This window comes from Schistocerca nitens, chromosome 4, assembly GCF_023898315.1.
Source record: "Schistocerca nitens isolate TAMUIC-IGC-003100 chromosome 4, iqSchNite1.1, whole genome shotgun sequence".
NCBI lineage: Eukaryota > Metazoa > Arthropoda > Insecta > Orthoptera > Acrididae > Schistocerca > Schistocerca nitens.
In genome coordinates, this window is record NC_064617.1 from 504993640 (window position 1) to 505013393 (window position 19754).

Sequence of the window (19754 nt, forward strand, 5' to 3'; positions counted from 1 at the left end):
GTAAGTATTTGAAAACAAAGTCCACCATTCTCACATCACGCTACTAAGCAATCAATTTTCTGTATTTACTTAATTTTTTCACAGAACGAAATGACGGGAGCCCTGATGATGATTTGCAGAAGATTTCTGTTTGTAATGCTGAGAATTTTGTTGGAGCATCTTGCTGTTGTTGTTGTGGTGTTATAGAAATTGTAATGAGGATGCTGTCAGGAATTATGTATAAAAATAAATAATTGCTGCTTAAGAAAGCAAGTAAAATTTCATGAAATGGATCGGTACTGACAGCAGTCAGGAGAGATATTGTAAGTAAATATGTACTACACACGTGTAGTCTTTTAATCTATAAATGCACGCCTCTGGCTCTGAGACGCTTATCAGTCATGCAGTGTGATAGTCAGCACATCATCACTGCAGCCACGACTTCAGTATGCTGCCTAGAATATCTTCCAAATGTCTTAACCACACTTGCATAAACATAGGTAACTGTACCGAAGATAATGGCAGTTGAGGTCACGAGTGTATTTACAGCAAAGCTTACATACGTCAGACGATACGCACAGTACATGAAAAGTGAGTTGAACATCAGCGCCAGATTCGCCTTTCTCAGTCCAGTAACTACGCCCTAGCTGTGTATTGTATTAGCACAGGACACACTATGGATTATTCAGCCACAAAAATCTTGGTCCCGGCGAGATCCTTTTGGGTTTCATTTCTAACACAAGTTCTTATAAATCGCGACGGTGGTTTTCAAATGGACAAGGTTCGGGATACTTCCTTCAGAAACAAAACATTTCATTCATAATGACAAGTCTGGCAACATCTGAAGTTTGCTTTTAGGGCCGCGAGCTCGCGTTCCGAGATTGGGCGACCATGTAGTTTCAACTTTACGCATGCGCCTGACAGACGGAACAGTATTTGCAGAAGGCGCGGATTTCGATAGAGATGCTGCTGTGACGGCCGCTAAAGCGCATGCGTCTCTGCGCCAATTTCTGCTTTAAAGCCGACACCGTATACTAGCAGTCTCCAGTGACGGACACCTGAAGAAGCCTGAACTGTTGCCAGCCTAAATATTGTGGCAAGAAGTCAACATGTTCCGGCTGCAACCTCGAAACCTCATAGGTTAATCGATAACTAGCTCACCCGCTTGTGAGAGATATGTCGAAGGACAAGGATTTCAAGACGTTTATCAACGTTCCCTACTGTGAGCCAGTATAATTGTTAACCCCCATGGTGAAGGACATGAAGAAAGCTAATATTAACTGATAACGCGTGTGTCCTTGCAGGCTAGACGAAATCATTCCAGCAAAAGCCACCTGACGTGAAAGTAACGGTATGCAATCAAATCTATTGTTTGAATATCTGGGGGTGTAGACGTGTCAATGTCAGTATATCAAATCAAGAGCTCTACTCACTGATAGAATTTGAAAATCCTGTATTTAGTGACAGTGGTTCATGGTGTGGGTTCATGAACCACGGGCAACGTATGAGTGGCCAAGTAAGTGGTCCTGACAGTCGGGATACCAGTTACTTTGGAATAAGGCTGGGCATCTCTGACATATTCCGAGTCGTGGCCACCTTTGTGCTCAGACAGCAAAGACTACCAAATCCACCGGTTAGTCCCTCAACCGTTAGGGATAAAACTCAATGGGGCCCGGGGCAAGTAAGGCTAGCAACCTGCTTCCCTGGTACTATAAATATGATGCTGGCAACAATCAAAGCAAAATGCCTCGGACCTCTGGAGGTGACGGAGTCCCACCTCTAATTGACAAACCAGGGACTCCTAAGATACGACTCGGCAAACGAATGGTAACGAGATGGGGAGCTATTAATACCAATGGGGGCTACTCTGGGAAGAAGGTAGAGCTGTCAGAGGCTGCAAGTAAGATGGGATTGGACGTTTTAGCTGTTAGTGACATTCGGGTAAGGGGTGAGAAAGAAGAGGAAGTGGGAGAATACAAGGTCTACCTGCCAGGAGTCAAAGCAGGAATAGCACAATGGGGTGTAAGGCTTTTCATCTGGAAAGAAATGGAACCCAGCATAGTTGCAATAAGGTATGTAAACGAACGACTGATGTGGATAGATTTGACAGTGTCTAGCAAGAAAATTAGGATTGTGTCAGTATATTCGCATTGTGAAGGGACAGATCAAGATAAGATGGATAGTTTTTATGACGCACTCAGTGATGTAGTTGTTAGAGTAAAGGACAAGGACAGTGTTCTGCTCATGGGTGATTTTAATGCCAGGATCAGAAATCGAACACAAGGGTATGAAAAGGTTATGGGTAAATTTGGAGAGGATATGGAGGCCAACAGGAACGGGAAACAAGTATTGGATTTCTGTGCCAGTATGGGCTTAGTAATCACAAACTCCTTTTTTAAACATAAGAACATTCACCGGTATACTTGGGAAGGCAGGGGAACCAGAGTTGTCATTGACTATATAATAACAGATCAGGAATTCAGGAAGGCGTGGGGGACACACGTGTATTCAGGGGATTCTTTGATGACGCTGATCACTATTTAATCTGCAGTGAAATTAGTACTGTGAGGCCGAAAGTGCAGCAGGTCAGGTCCATGTGTAGGAGGATAAGAGTGGAGAAACGTCAGGATAAGGAAATCAGACACAAGTACATAACAGTGACCTCAAAAAGTTACCAGTTAGTTGAATGTAGTCAATTACAGTCATTGGAAAAGGTACAGGGACGCAGTACTAGAAGTGGCCAAAGAATGTCTTGGAACAGTAGTGTGTAAAGGTAGGATGAAGCAAACAGCTTGGTGGAATGACACAGTCAAGGCAGCCTGTAAAAGGAAAAAGAAGCATATAAAAAATGGCTACATACTAGAACTCAGGTAGACAGAGAAAGTTATGTTGAAGAAAGAAACAAAGCCAAACAGATAATTACAGCATCCAAGAAGAAATCTTGGGAAGACTTTGGAAATAGGTTGGAGACCTTGGGTCAAGCTGCTCGAAAACCGTTCTGGAGTGTAATTAGCAGTCTTCGAAAGAGAGGTAAGAAGGAAATGACAAGTATTTTGGACAGGTCAGGAAAACTGCTGGTGAATCCTGTTGATGCCGTGGGCAGATGGAGGGAATATTTTGAAGAGTTGCTCAATGTAAGTGAAAATACGATCACTAATGTTTCAGATTTCGATGTACAATGGGACAGGAATGATGATGGAAATAGGATCACATTTGAGGAAGTGGAGAAAATGGTCAATAGATTGCAGTGCAATAAAGCGGCTGGGGTGGATGAAATTAAGTCGGAACTCATCAAATACAGTGGAATGTCAGGTCTTAAATGGCTACACAGGATAATTGAAATGGCGTGGGAGTCGGGACAGGTTCCATCAGAATGGACGAAAGCAGTAATCACACCAATCTTTAAACATGGAAACAGAAAAGATTGTAACAACTACAGAGGTATCTCTTTGATCAGCGTTGTGGGTAAAATCTTCTCAGGTATTATTGAAAGGAAAGTGCGAGTATTAGTTGAGGACAAATTGGATGAAAATCAGTGTGGGTTTAGGCCTCTTAGAGTTTGTCAGGACCAGATCTTTAGCTTACGGCAAATAATGGAGAAGTGTTAAGAGTGGAACAGGGAATTGTATCTATGTTTTATAGATCTACAAAAGGCATATGACCGGGTTCCTAGGAGGAAGTTATTGTCTGTTCTACGTGATTATGGAATAGGAGGCAAACTTTTGCAAGCAATTAAAGGTCTTTACATAGACAGTCAGGCAGCAGTTAGAGTTGACAGTAAATTGAGTTCATGGTTCAGAGTAGTTTCAGGGGTAAGACAAGGCTGCAACCTGTCTCCACTGTTGTTCATATTATTTATGGATCATATGTGGAAAACAATAGACTGGCTGGGTGAGATTAAGATAGGTGAACACAAAATAAGCAGTCTCGCATATGCGGATGACTTAGTTGTGATGGCAGATTCTATTGAAAGTTTGCAAAGTAATATCTCAGAGCTAGATCAGAAATGTAAGGACTATGGTATGAAGATTAGCATCTCCAAAACAAAAGTAATGCCAGTGGGAAACAGATATAAACGGATTGAGTGCCAAATAGGAGGAACAAAGTTAGAACAGGTGGACGGTTTCAAGTACTTAGAATGTATATTCTGACAGGATGGCAACATAGTGAAAGAACTGGAAGCGAGGTGTAGCAAAGCTAATGCAGTGAGCGCTCAGCTGCGATCTACTCTCTTCTGCAAGAAGGAAGTCAGTACCAAGACTAAGTTATCTATGCACCGTTCAATCTTTCGACCAACTTTGTTGTATGGGAGCGAAAGCTGGGTGGATTCAGGTTACCTTATCAATAAGGTTGAGTAGGATGATTGCAGGTACTAGTAGATTGGAACAATGGCAGGAGGGTGTGCACAATGAGGAAATCAAAGAAAAACTGGGAATGAACTCTATAGATGTAGCAGTCAGGGCGAACAGGCTTAGATGGTGGGGTCATGTTACACGCATGGGAGAAGCAAGGTTACCCAAGAGACTCATGGGTTCAGCAGTAGAGGGTAGGAGGAGTCGGGGTAGACCAAGGAGAAGGTACCTGGATTCGGTTAAGAATGATTTTGAAGTAATAGGCTTAACATCAGAAGAGGCACCAATGTTAGCACTGAATAGGGGATCATGGAGGAATTTTATAAGGAGGACTATGCCCCAGACTGAACGCTGAAAGGCATAATCAGTCTTAAATGATGATGATGATGATGTATTTAGTGACATCAAGATAATGTTATTGATGGATGAATGGCGTCGACTATGTGATGTATCAGTGCAGATTTCGGCCTCGTTCCACGGAAACGTTTACTCTCCATTGGTGATTCTGGACGAACATACAGTCTCTGTCGGGGACTTGCCTGGAACAGTAAAAAAATTTTACAATAAAGAGTGCACACATCTACACGAGCGGACTTTTAAGAGTTTATTGAATGCTAGCTGTGCAACACAGAATGACCTAGAGTGCCGACAAAGGTAGAAGTCATATGTCCACCGATTCTATGAGACACTGGCGGTGGTGGTGGTGGTGGTGGTGGTGGGGAGTATAATGTTGGAGTTATCTCACCAAACTCTCCACCCATCAGCCATAGCCATAGCCATAGCCATACGCTAGGATGCTCGTTGTGCATCAATGGAGGTGGAAGCGTATAATTCGACTTTACTAGATGTGGGCACGATGATATGATCTTATTTAATGTATGTACCCAGGTATGTTAAAAACTCCTGCATCCCCCTGTAAATGAATGGTTACCACCATGACTGAGTGGACGAAACAACCCCACCACAAGGGTCTTGTAGTAAGTGACTGGTCCTACAATGATCATGGAGGAAGAACAAGAAGAATTATTATTGTGTCTTGTGACACTGTTAACACATCCTGACGGAGTCCGCTTTGAGCATCTGTATATTTTTTCAAAAATACTGATTCAACCAAAATATCAGTTACTGCATGAAATATTTCATGGCATTGAAGACTTTCGGTGAAAGCAACGATATTCCATTGTCCGAGGAAGTAAAGCCAAACAGAATATTCATATTTACCGATGTCGCAATGGAAAATCAGAATCAATTTAGGAGATATTTCTTCCTTGCTCGCCATATCCACGTCAATATATTTAATCTGAGTCAAACATACTCAAGGATCTCGAAGCAGTTGGTCTGGGATTTATCGAACCTTATCATTGCTATCAAACAAAACAATCTGGACTCAATACATATTCACCAGCACATATAGCAATCGATATGTCGTTAAATGAATTTCTGGAATAACTCGCAGTATGGCTTTCTGGTTATGAATAAAACTAGGACATTGAATGAGGGTGGATATAGACGAAAATTCAATGAGATTCTGCATAGAAGGCATTATATCGAAACGCAACTGTATCTGTGTACTGTAGACCATTGACAAATTTGCACAGGTGTTGCACACTCGTTCGGAAGGTGCAAAGCAAATGTGTCTACACGTTGACAGCAAAACTGAGACATCAGCGCTAAATTAACGGAAGTAGAAGGTCTTATCGGGGTGGGAGCTATAAATGATGAGGAGTTGAACGTTAGAATACAGCAGTTTGAACTACAGTATATGTCGATGATAAAATTTCAGAAGAAAGCGCTAAAGTCACTGATATGCATGGCTATATCAAGGCGATAGCAAAGGCACTTGACTCCCATCATCAACAGTGTGTGTATTGTGTATTGAACTGGAGACCTACACTCCTGGAAATGGAAAAAAGAACACATTGACACCGGTGTGTCAGACCCACCATACTTGCTCCGGACACTGCGAGAGGGCTGTAAAAGCAATGATCACACGCACGGCACAGCGGACACACCAGGAACCGCGGTGTTGGCCGTCGAATGGCGCTAGCTGCGCAGCATTTGTGCACCGCCGCCGTCAGTGTCAGCCAGTTTGCCGTGGCATACGGAGCTCCATCGCAGTCTTTAACACTGGTAGCACGCCGCGACAGCGTGGACGTGAACCGTATGTGCAGTTGAAGGACTTTGAGCGAGGGCGTATAGTGGGCATATCGGGAGGCCGGATGGACGTACCGCCGAATTGCTCAACACGTGGGGCATGAGGTCTCCACAGTACATCGATGTTGTCGCCAGTGGTCGGCGGAAGGTGCACGTGCCCGTCGACCTGGGACCGGACCGCAGCGACGCACGGATGCACGCCAAGACCGTAGGATCCTACGCAGTGCCGTAGGGGACCGCACCGCCACTTCCCAGCAAATTAGGGACACTGTTGCTCCTGGGGTATCGGCGAGGACCATTCGCAACCGTCTCCATGAAGCTGGGCTACGGTCCCGCACACCGTTAGGCCGTCTTCCGCTCACGCCCCAACATCGTGCAGCCCGCCTCCAGTGGTGTCGCGACAGGCGTGAATGGAGGGACGAATGGAGACGCGTCGTCGTCAGCGATGAGAGTCGCTTCTGCCTTGGTGCCAATGATGGTCGTATGCGTGTTTGGCGCCGTGCAGGTGAGCGCCACAATCAGGACTGCATACGACCGAGGCACACAGGGCCAACACCCGGCATCATGCTGTGGGGAGCGATCTCCTACACTGGCCGTACACCACTGGTGATCGTCGAGGGGACACTGAATAGTGCACGGTACATCCAAACCGTCATCGAACCCATCGTTCTACCATTCCTAGACCGGCAAGGGACCTTGCTGTTCCAACAGGACAATGCACGTCCGCATGTATCCCGTGCCACCCAACGTGCTCTAGAAGGTGTAAGTCAACTACCCTGGGCAGCAAGATCTCCGGATCTGTCCCCCATTGAGCATGTTTGGGACTGGATGAAGCGTCGTCTCACGCGGTCTGCACGTCCAGCACGAACGCTGGTCCAACTGAGGCGCCAGGTGGAAATGGCATGGCAAGCCGTTCCACAGGACTACATCCAGCATCTCTACGATCGTCTCCATGGGAGAATAGCAGCCTGCATTGCTGCGAAAGGTGGATATACACTGTACTAGTGCGGACATTGTGCATGCTCTGTTGCCTGTGTCTATGTGCCTGTGGTTCTGTCAGTGTGATCATGTGATGTATCTGACCCCAGGAATGTGTCAATAAAGTTTCCCCTTCCTGGGACAATGAATTCACGGTGTTCTTATTTCAATTTCCAGGAGTGTAGAAACGACGGAGAGGCTTCGACCCGCTGTAGCTCTCAGTGTTCACAACCTCACAACAGGCCACAGCAGTCCACCCGTCCCCCAGAGCACCACACAAATAATTTGACAATTCAGAGACTTCCTTTACGAGGATACAGATTAGCTTGCCGTTTCTCGAGGAGTGGCTATGTAAGTAAAAACAGTATTCGATTTGAGTCCATATACGTCTCAAGACGCTAAACTGAACAGATATTTGAATGTTATGCAGGGGCAGTTGAATTTAGTGAAACTAAACTTCTAATTGTTGTTGTTTATAGGTCCCCTAACTCCGACTTCAGAGCATTTTTGCTCAAGATAGAGAGGGTTCTTGATTCACTTTGCAGGAAGTACCAGAAATTAGTTATATGTGGTGATTTCAATAATAATTTTGTATATGATCGTGCAAGAAAAAGGATGTTGGTAAACCTCCTAAATTCATATGATCTGATGAAGACTGTGTTTTTTCCAACTAGGGTGCAAGGGAACAGTAGCACAGCCATAGACAACATTTTTAGTCATTCTTCATTACTAGATGGGCATTCTGTTAGTAAAATCGTAAATGGCATTTCAGACCATAACGCACAAATTTTAACACTAAAAGGCTTTTGTACTCAAACAAATCTTATATTTAATTACAAACTATGTAGGGAAGTTAATCCAACAGCAACAGAGAATTTTTTAAACCTTGTCGAGGAACAAGAGAGGCAGGATGTTTATAGTGCCGGTAACATAGATTATAAATACAATGCTTTCCTTAACAAAATTCTCATGCTCTTTGAGAGCTGCTTTCCATTAGAACGTGCTAAACGGGGTACTATCAGTAATAGGCAGCCCAGGTGGCTGACTAGTGGGATAAGGATATCTTTTAGAACAAAGTGGGAATTATACCAAAATGTTAGAAGTAGTCACAATCGAGCTACAGTAGCCCATTACAAACAGTATTGTAAGGTGCTTAAAATGTTATTAGGAAGTTAAAGAGCATGTGGTACGCAAATAGAATAGCTAATTCACAGGATAAAATTAAAACCATATAGTCAGTTATGAAGGAAGTGTCTGGTCAGCAGCACAAGGTCGACGACATAAAGTCAGTTCGCAGTAAAAATATTTCTGTTACTGATAAATCAGATATATGTACAGTATTTAACAATCATTATCTGAGCATTTCTGGTTAATTAAATAAAAATTTAGTTTCCGCCGGAAATCATATAATTTTCTTTGCAAATGCCTTTCCGAGATTGATGTCTGAAATACTCCTCTGTGATAAAGACAAGAGGGAGATCGAGTCAATAATTAAATCACTGAAGACTAAAGGCTCTCATGGTTATGATGGAGTGTGTAGCAGAATATTAAAGTACTTAGCTGCACATGTTACCCTGTATTTAGCCATATTTGTAATTTTTCCTTTAGGAATGATCAGTTCCCTAAGCGATTAAAGTACTCAGTACTAAAGCCACTTTATAAAAAGGGAGAAAGGGATAATTTAGATAATTTTAGACATATTTCTATGCCATCAGTTTTTGCAAAAGTTATTGAAAAGGATAATTGATCATTTTATATCACACAATTTGCTATCAAATGTAAAGTTTGGCTTTAAAAGTCGTTTAACAACTGAAACTGCTGTATTCTCTTTCCTCTGTGAGGTACTGGATGAGTTAAACAAAAGATTTCAAGCGCTTGGCGTATTTTTTGATGTAATTAAGGCATTTGATTGTGTTGATCACAAAATATTGCTCCAAAAGTTGGACCATTATGGAATATGGGGAGTAGCTAACAATTGGTTCACATCTTACTTAAGCAACAGACAGCAAAAGTCATTATTCACAATGTTGATAACGGCTGTGATGTGGGATCTGAGTGGGGTACTGTCAAGTGGGGGGGGGGGGGGGGGGCGGGCCCCATGGATCAGTGTTGGGGCCGCTCCTCTTCCTTATTTATATAAATGATATGCCCTCTAGTATTATGGGTAACTCTAAAATATTTCTGTTTGCTGATGACACTAGCTTGGTAGTAAAGGATGTTGTGTGAAACATTGACTCGGTTTCAAATAGTGCAGTACATGATCTCAGTTCATGGATTGCAGAAAATAATCTAACACTAAATGACAGTAAGACTCAGTTTTTACAGTTTCTAACACACAATTCAATAAAACTTGACGTTTTAATTTCACAGAACTGGCATATGATTAGAGGAACTGATCAGTTCAAATTTCTAGGTGTTCAGATAGATTGTAAGCTATAGTGGAAAGCCGACGTTCAGGATCTTGTTCAAAGTCTTAATACTGCCATTTTTATCATTCGAATGGTATCAGAAGTGAGTGATCGTTTCACACGAAAATTAGTCTACTTTGCTTATTTTCATTCGCTTATGTCGATTGATATTATATTTTGGTGTAACTCTTCCCATTCTAAAAGGATATTTTTGGCTCAGAAACGGGCGGTTCCGGAAATAAGTGGTGTGACTTCACGAACCTCTTGTCGCCCCCTGTTCACAAGAGTGGGTATTTTGCCACTGGCCTCTCAATATAAATATTCCTTACTGTCATTTCTTGTTGACGATATTAGCTTATTCCCAAGAATAAGCAGCTTTCACTCAGTTAATACTCGGCAGATAGCAAATCTGCATTTGGATCGGACTTCCTTAACTCTTGTGCAGAAAGGTGTGCAGTATAATGCTGCATCCATTTTCAATAAGCTACCCCTCGAATTCAAATATCTTAGCAGTAATCCATGCTCTTTCAAATCGAAACTGACAAGTTTCCTCATGGGTCACTCGTTTTATGCTGTGGAGGAGTTCCTTGAAAATTAAGCTGATTCTTATTGTATTGTTGATTGCGTTTACTTAAACTTATGGACTGACATTTTTCGGGTTCATAAACATTTATTTTTATCTATTATCTGTCATTTCTTTTATGTTGTAATTTCATGTACTGACATGTTCCATGACCTTGGAGATTTGCTCCTCAATTTGGACCTACAGAACTTGACGTATAAATAAATAAATAAAAAACTATCCACAGGCTGGCCGGCACTCCAGGTCTCGACACAAATCCGCCGTCGGACTCGTGCCAGGGAAGGCATGCCTTCCCACTCGGGAAGCAGCGCGATAGACCGAGCGGCTAGCCAGGCAGGCAACATCAACAGTAGTCTCAAGGTGATTTTTACTATCGTGTGCAACCTCTAGGGATATGTTGATGAGAGGATATGGAACAAAACAGGTTTAATGAACTTATTTCCGGAAATGAATGGTTTCCATGCTAGAGACCATATATTCAATCACACATTGTTACAGAGACTGCAATCGAAATACGTCAACCACAGTTACAGTATGTGCCGAAAATGGTTTCTATGTGCCCTAACGCGTGCGTATATGCGCCATAGTGTGTTCTGGCTCTCATGTTCACATCAGCCAGGCTGCATCTGAACAGCGTCAAAAGCAGCATGATACGCTGCTCCAGTGTCTCCACATCCAGAATGGGTTCTGCATACATGATACTTTTGAAATGGTCCCATAACCAGAAATCACACGGTTTGAGTTCCGGTGAATGAGCAGGCCATGCAGCTGGACCCCTCCTCTGATCCACCGACCAGGGAAGACACAGCTGAGATGCATCCAGACGTTAACAGCGAAGAGGGCTGGCGCACCATCGTGTAGCAGCCACATAATCAATCAATGGGACTTCTTCCAGCAGAGGAGGCAAATTCATGCGCAAAGAAACGTCGATAGTTCTGGCCTGTTAGGTGACAGACGTGAAAGGAAGACTGGTTCCAAAATACGATCGCCACTTATCCCAGCTCATATATTCCGGCTGCACCGATGCTGATGGTTCACTGACACCATACCATGGGGGTTCTGCATACTATCCCACAGATGATTGTTATGAAACTTGAAAATAAGGTAGCCTCATATGTGAACAGGATGGATCACACAGATCCCGGAGTCTTGGCTGCCTGGTGAATAAACCAGTGACAAAACTGCTCCTGATGTGGAAAGCCTGTCGCTAGAAATCCCTAAACACGCTGTGAGTGATAAGGGTAGCAACAGTTGTCAGTGTTCCACACGGTCGTCTGGTTTACCCTGTATTGGCGGGCCAACTGCTTATTGCTGACACACGGGTCACCTTCCACAGTGTTAATCACATTTTCCTCCAAGTCTGATGTCCGAATATTTCGGTACCCGCTTCATGATTTCCTACTTCCAGGAACGACCTTGTCCGATACAAACGCCGAATCATGTTGCATACATTGAATGTTGGGGCTGTTGTCGGCTGTGATAGGTCTCCTGATACAACATTGCTACCCGCTGCCGACTGCCGTTCGCCTTTCCGTAAGTAAACACCATGTCGGCAAGGTTTCGATTCGAATACGGAACCATTGTGTACAGCGCTGTATCACATCCACTACAAGATGAGTCAGCAAGAGAATAGAATCAGACACAACATTATCAGTTACTAGGACATGACGTACGAGGAACAGTACCATCGTATAGAAAGAAACCGTGCATACTTTAACTGTGGCTGCATGATACAGCGCGTATTTGCCCGTAGTCTCTGTAACAAACAAAATATGATTGAATAAATGGCATTTCCATGTTCTCACATTTCTCACATCAATCAATCCCTACAGAACTTTAGAGTTCGCACACGGTGGAAAAATATTCAAAAATTCACCCTATATATATATATATATATATATATATATATATATATATATATATATATACTGACAGAATAAAACCAGTTTTATTTCCTATCTATTATGTCTAGTATTGATAATAAAGCAGTATGCAACATTGCTTTATAGTCAATACTGGACGTAATAGATATACAGTATTTTGACATATATACGAGTATATTTAGTCAAAATAAATGTCAGTAGTCCACATAATAGATAGGAAACAAAACTGGTTTTGTTCCATCAGGTAAAGTCATAACAAAAAAAAAATAAAGATTTTCTACTTGACAAAGACAAGAAAACCTCACAAAAGACTCCACAGGAGAAACTACAGTTTCTTCTCATTGTCATCCTGCATAAGACATTATTTGTGAACCAAATGTCTCTCCAATAATTGGAGATACTTCTGAATGCGATTATGCACACTCGTTACCAAGCCGTCCACATGAGACTATGGGATATTGTCCCATTCCTCCACTGCGGCCTTTACAGGTATGATGCCCTAGAGAATTTCTGGTAGGACAGGTCGGTTGCAGATGGCTTGTTTAAGCAAAACCCATGCATTCTCAATGCAGCGGAGATCTGGAGAATATGGAGGCCATTCCACCCGACTGATTCCATGCACCACATGCAAGGTGTTCACAACATTGTGACTATGAAGGCATCTATTGTCGTTCATCAGCGTGAATCCCGCTCCAATAAGTTCACCAAATGAACCCACAATATTTGCAAGGAGTTATCCCGATAGTTCACACCAGTCATCTTCCTATTTACAGGCACGAGAGGTGTCCAGCGGCCATACATATTTCCACTCCAAAACATGACTGAAATGCCTTCATAATGGTGATAAACTACGATACAGTTTGGGATGTAAACGTTCCCCTCGTTGCCTCCAAATACGAATATCAGTATTTTCAGGTTGGAAACTGATACGGGTCTCATCAGAAAAGAGCGTTGCGTCCCACTGTTCCCGACTGAGCAAAGAGTGGTATCGTGCCCATTCAGCACGAGGTCATCTCAGAATTTAGTTTCGAGGAGTACCCTTGAGAGATCTTCTGGCATGTAATCCCTGCTCATGAAGCCTATTTCGCGTGGTTTGCCTTTACGCCTTAACTCCTGTAGTTGTTTGTAACTGCCGTCCTAGACGTGTAGCATTGTATAAAGGGTTTCTGCTTGCTGTTAGATGCAGATATAGATATTGCACACCTATTTCTTCCACGGTCACCTGTGTGACGACCCTCAACTGATCCTGTACTAGAAACATGTTCCGAATTATAAACACATCACTTCGCCTCACAGCGACATTCGCTGCGATGTCCACCTATCTCATTGCCTGTTACATTATAATAATTATAAGGGGCGTCTATCCATATGTTATTGTGCGTACCATCCTGTACTAACACAGCTCTCGTAAAGCCATACAGCACAAGTACTGCAATGTTTACAGGCGATACAATTGCCATGAACTGCACATACTGCCCCCTAACGGTGCAAACATGAGGTGCTTCCTATAGAATTACATTTTACTGACCTCATTAACAGTCACAGTAATTCTGAGTTAGACACAACATATGCGGTCAACAGTACAGAAACACGTATGTTAGGCAAGTACCCAACACGTTTAAGTGAAAACGCAAAACGAGTTGGAAACAAGAAATTTGAAAGAATGCCCAGTTTATTAGACCTAATATTCTTAAAAACTCCACCAAGATGGTGCCGATAGGTCTGTGTAATAGTGCACCTCTTTCAAAAAAAGCAAACGTTTAGCAAAATGGTTCAAATGGCTCTGAGCACTATGGGACTCAACTGCTGAGGTCATTAGTCCCCTAGAACTTAGAACTAGTTAAACCTAACCTAAGGACATCACAAACATCCATGCCCGAGGCAGGATTCGAACCTGCGACCGTAGCGGTCTTGCGGTTCCAGGCTGCAGCGCCTTTAACCGCACGGCCACTTCGGCAAACGTTTAGCAACGCGAGGCATTTTGTATGTACAGTGTCGCTTCTGTTTACATGAAGAGCGCGCAAAAGTGAACCTAAAATTTATAAATGACGGTTTCTTGTGGTGCTGCCAGGATTGTCTACGTAACTATTTATGTGACGTAAAGGTTGATCTTCAAAGTGAAGTTGCTGTTGTTGTTGGTTGGGGTTGAAGGGACCAAACAGCAAAGTCATCAGTCCCTTGTTGCAAATGTGTTCCATTCCGATAGTGTGACATCTCAGAAAAGTCAGAACGATAAAATGGAAAAGGTTAAAAAATGTAAAAGGGCAGTCATGTTGTCAATGGTAAAAACAAAATGAAATGAGTCAGCAAGAGAGTGAACCCAACGCTATTCTAGAGGCAGGAAACATCCCACCTCGGAAGCAGCAGAGGCAAGACCACCTGCGACTTAAAAGGTGCAACCGCTAAGATGGAGAAGTGGGTATGGGAAAAGGAGACTAATCAACCATAAAAAATGATAAAAACAAAGTAAAAGGGGAAGAAAAGAGGATCTCGGCCAGGGAGGGGAGTCGGGAATCTCCAAACACGGCTTACAGTGGGAGACACCCCCACGCTCACCGCCCTGCCTCAACACCAGAGAGAGATTAAAAACCTTAGAACTGAGAATAAAAACCACTTTCCCGGAGGAAACCGAGAACCAGGTCGACCATCCGGGAATCGCCAGCCAACACCAAAGGTAAAGTGTGGGGGAGTCTGTACTTAGCACGCAGAGCCAGAAGAAGGGGGCATTCAACCAAAATGTGTGCTACTGACTGGAAGGCTCCACAACCACAAAGTGGGGGTGGCTCATCACGTATAAGAAAACCATGGGTCAGCCTCAAATGGCCAATGTGGAGACGACACAGTGTGGTCGATTCCTTTCGGGAGAGGCGAAAGGAAGAACACCATGGGCCTGGTGTCACCTTAATCGCACGAAGTTTATTAGACAGGGAAGTAGGCTCCCAAGAGTTGGCCCATGAGTGTGCGAAGTGGGATTTGATGTGAAGCCGTAAATCCGGTGCAGGACGGGTTACAGAAAACGGGGGAGGGGGGGGGGGGGGGGGAAGTGACTGCTCCCCCAGTCAAACGATCAGTGAGCTCATTACTCATTACCCGGGATACCCACATGGCCAGGGATCCAAAGGAAATCGACAGAACAAGCAGCACGGCGAATATCAGCGAGATGGTCATTGATGGCAGAAACCAAGGGATGGCGCGAAAAAATCCGGTCAATAGCCAGAAGGCCACTCATTGAGTCTGTACATAACAAAACGCGGTTGTGTTGGGACTGTTTAATAAAGGTAAGGGCCCGGGAAAGTGCCATCAATTCTGCAGTAAACGCCCGACATGTAGGTGGCAGCAGATGATTTTCAGTTCCAACAGAGGACGTGAAGGCATATCCCACAGCGAGTGCATAAGACACCAGAAGCTGGGTCCGCCGAACAGAAAGGGGGGGAATCCCAGCTTCAACCAGGAGACTATCAACAGGGCTAGTAGGGAAGGCACCGGTGGCCAAACGGATACCACGATGGTGGACTGGATCCAGCACATGCTGTGTGGAAGGAGCAGCCGAACCATAAACTTGACAACCATAGTCCAAGCTAGACAGAACTAGAGCACGATAAAGACGGAGAAGGAGGGAGCGGTCCGCATCCCAAGAGGAGTGGGCAAGGAAGCGAAGGACATTGAGTTTACGGAAACATCTTACCTTCAGGAGTCTGATATGGGGCAGCCAAGTGAGCTTGTTGTCGAAAAGAAGACCCAGGAAACGAAACTGTGGGACCACAGGCAATCGTTGTGCATCGAGATAGAGCTCTGGATCAGGGTGGATCGTAGTACGGCGACAGAAGTGGACCACCCGCGATTTTAAAGGAGAGAATTGAAACCCGTGTGAGAGTGTCCATGCAGGGGCACGCTGTATAGCTCCCTGGAGCTGCCGCGCAGAGCCCATCGAAGAGGAACTAACCCAAATGCAGAAATCATCCACATACAGGGCAGGGGCAACCAAAGGACCGACAGAGGCCACAAGTCCATCGATAGCAATGAGGAAAAGAAGTACACTCAAGACAGAAAACCGCGGGATGCCAGTCTCCTGGGTCCGTGGAGAACTAAAAACAGTACCAACCCGAACCCTGAATGACCAATGGAACAGGAACTGGCGGATAAAAATCAGGAGTGGGCCCTGAACACCCCACTGATGAAGTGTAAGCAAGATGTGATGGCGCCAGGCCGTGTCATAGGCCTTGCGAAGTTCAAAAAATACCGCAACCAAATAGCGGCGTTGGGAAAAAGCCTGCCGAACTGCGGATTGCAAGCGAAGTAAATGATCGACCGGAGACCGTCCCTCTCGGAAGCCACACTGGTAAGGGGACAATAGATCCCGACATTCGAGGACCCAATTGAGCCGACGGGCTACCATCCATTCAAGTAACTTGCAAACAACATTGGTCAAACTAATTGGCCGATAGCTGTCAACAAATAGGGGGTTCTTACCAGGCATGAGGACAGGAACCACGATGCTATCCCTCCACTGAGGAGGGAAGTCACCCTGGAGCCAGATACGGTTAAACACCCACAGAAGATGTAGCCATTGTGGAGCACTGAAATGTAGAAGCAGTTGGTTATGAATGGAGTATGGGCCAGAGGCCGTATCACGAGAAGAAGAAAGTGCGGAAAGAAATTCCCATTCAGTAAAAGGTTCGTTGTAAGATTCTGACTGACAAGGGGTAAAACATAAGGTGGAAGCTTCAGCACACTGTTTCCGGTGAAGGGAAGCAGCCGGATAGAAGGCTGATGCTGATGCCATTGCAAAATGGGTCGCAAGATGTTCCGCAAGAATCAACGGGTCCGTACAAAGGCCATCTGGGAGGCGAAGGCCTGGGAGGGTGGACTGCCGATGGCAACCTTGGAGAGAGCGAAGTGTAGCCCATTCGTGTGACATAGGGACAGTAGAACCGTGGGAAGAAACAAATCGTTCCCAACATATCCGTTTGCTCCCTTTGATTAAATAACGAGCTTTAGCGCGAAGGCGTTTAAAGGTAATAAGGCTGGCAACGGATGGGTGCCTCTTAAGGTGTTGTAAAGCTCGACGGCGATCACGGATAGCAATGGCAATGGTCGCACTCCACCATGGGACTTGCCGGCGACGAAATGGTCCAGATGAGCGCGGTACAGCAAGGCTAGCAGCGCGAACAATCGCGTCAGATACGTCACACAGGACATCATCAATACAACCCGACAAAGAGGGAGAAAACACGACCTGTGCAGTGTACAGAGGCCAATCGGCGCGTTGGAAAGACCAACGAGGTAACCTGTCCATCGGGAAGCGGGAAGGGAGCGAGAGAATCAACGGGAAATGGTCACCATCACAAAGGTCGCCGTGTGGCGACCAGTGTAATGAAGGGAGGAGAGAGAGAGAAGAAAGAGAAAGATCAATGGCAGAAAAGTTACCATGACCGGCACTGAAATGAGTAGGGGAGACATCACTAAGAAGGCGCAAGTCGTGGTCTGTAATAAACTGATCTAAGAGAAGACCTGCCCCACAAGCGATGATGAGCATTAAAATCCCCGAGAAGGAGGAACGGAGGAGGAAGTTGCTGAAGAAGGGCAGTTAAGGCAGCAGGTGTAAGAGTCCTGTCATGGGGGAGATAAAGTTTGCAAACCGTGACCTCAGAGTCCAGGTGGACCCTAACAGCAACCGCTTCCAATGTAGTTTGAAGAGGAATCCACGCACTAGCAATGTCTGTACGGACCAACGTACAAACTCCACCAGAAGCCCGCAGGGGTCTGACCCGATTTCAACAGAAAACACGGAACCCACAGAGGGTCGGTGAGTGATCATCAGTAAAATGAGATTCCTGTAGAACCACATGAGCTGCAGAGTAAGACGAAATAAGGGATTTCCATTCCGGAAGGTGACGGTAGCATCCATTGCAATTCCACTGGATAATCACAGAACGATGATTTAAATGGGGGTTGAACAGGCTAAAGCCAGTCATACCGCCGGGTCACCACCCGTCACCGACGAGGAGGGGGCGACATCCATGAACGACAGGTCAGAATCTGGTTGTGAATCCGGGGACGGGACCTCTGGTGACACCAGGGGCTCTTTGTCCCGGGACTTATGTTTCTTCTTCTTTTCTGGTTGAGATCGAGGAGGGCTGAGTGGCATAAAGGAGCCAGCTGCAGCAAGATATGGAACAGAAAGAGATCAGGCGATCTTGGGGCCGACAGACTGCAGTTCTCGCGGTCGTCGCGCAGCAGCAGACCTTTGGCCTGGAAGGTGCCGGGAAAGGGCATCCCGGGAGGGGCGCCCTTGACCGGCAGACGCTGAAGGAGTGGGACACTTCTCCGACTGGGGAGGGGGAGCAGCGCCCAGAGGAGAAGGTGTGAGAGACGCAGGGGCGGGGGGGGGGGGGAGGAGAGGCGTCCGGGACTTGGGTAAGGAATGGGGAGGAAGGGGTGAAGATGTAACTAAAGCATAACTAGACGTCATGGACACCGGGTGAAGTCGTGCATACTTGTTACGAGCCTCTGTGTAGGTTAAACGATCAAGAGAGTTATACTCCTGTATCTTCTTTTCCTTCTTATATACTGGGCAATCTGGTGCACGTGGACAATGATTGCCACGATAATTAACACACACAGGAGGGAGAACACAGCGACTCCCCTCATGGAGTGGACGTCCACAGTCACCACAGAGAGGGGCCTGCGAACAGCAGGAAGACATGTGTCCAAAACGCAAGCACTTAAAACACCTCATAGGAGGTGGGATGTACGGCTTCACATCACATCGATAAACCATGATCTTTACTTTCTCAGGGAGGGTATCCCCTTCCAAGGCCAGAATAAAGGCACCAGTATCAATGCGATTGTCCTTAGAACCCTTCTGAACACGCCGAACAAAGTGAACACCCTGCCGTCCGAGATTGTCTCGAAGTTCCTCATCAGTTTTAAGGATGAGGTCCCTGTGAAAAATCACACCTTGAATCATATTTAGAGACAGGAATTGTGCCAAGAGGGGTACAGGCACGAAGGGCCTCAGACTGGGCAGCTGAAGCAGTTTTGATCAGCAATGAACCCGACCGCATCTTGCTCAGGGAGTCCACTTCGCCAAACTTCTCTTCAATGTGTTCCACAAAGAATAAAGGTTTGCTATTGGTGAAAGTATCCCCATCAGTCCTGGTGCAAACTAAATAGCGGGGGAAAGGCTTTGCCCCTAACGGATGTGCCTGACCCTCTTCCCAGGGGGTGACCATGGAAGGGAAGGCCGAAGGGGCAGGAGAAGCAGCACTAGAAGAATCAGTTCCACAAAGAGAGACGGTCGCAGAATAACGGCCAAGTTCTGCACCCGTATGCGTTTCATTTGCATAGTGTTCGCCCTGATACCACCCACTCCGATCAGGGGCTCTCCTCACGGGCGCCACCCAGCCACAGCAAG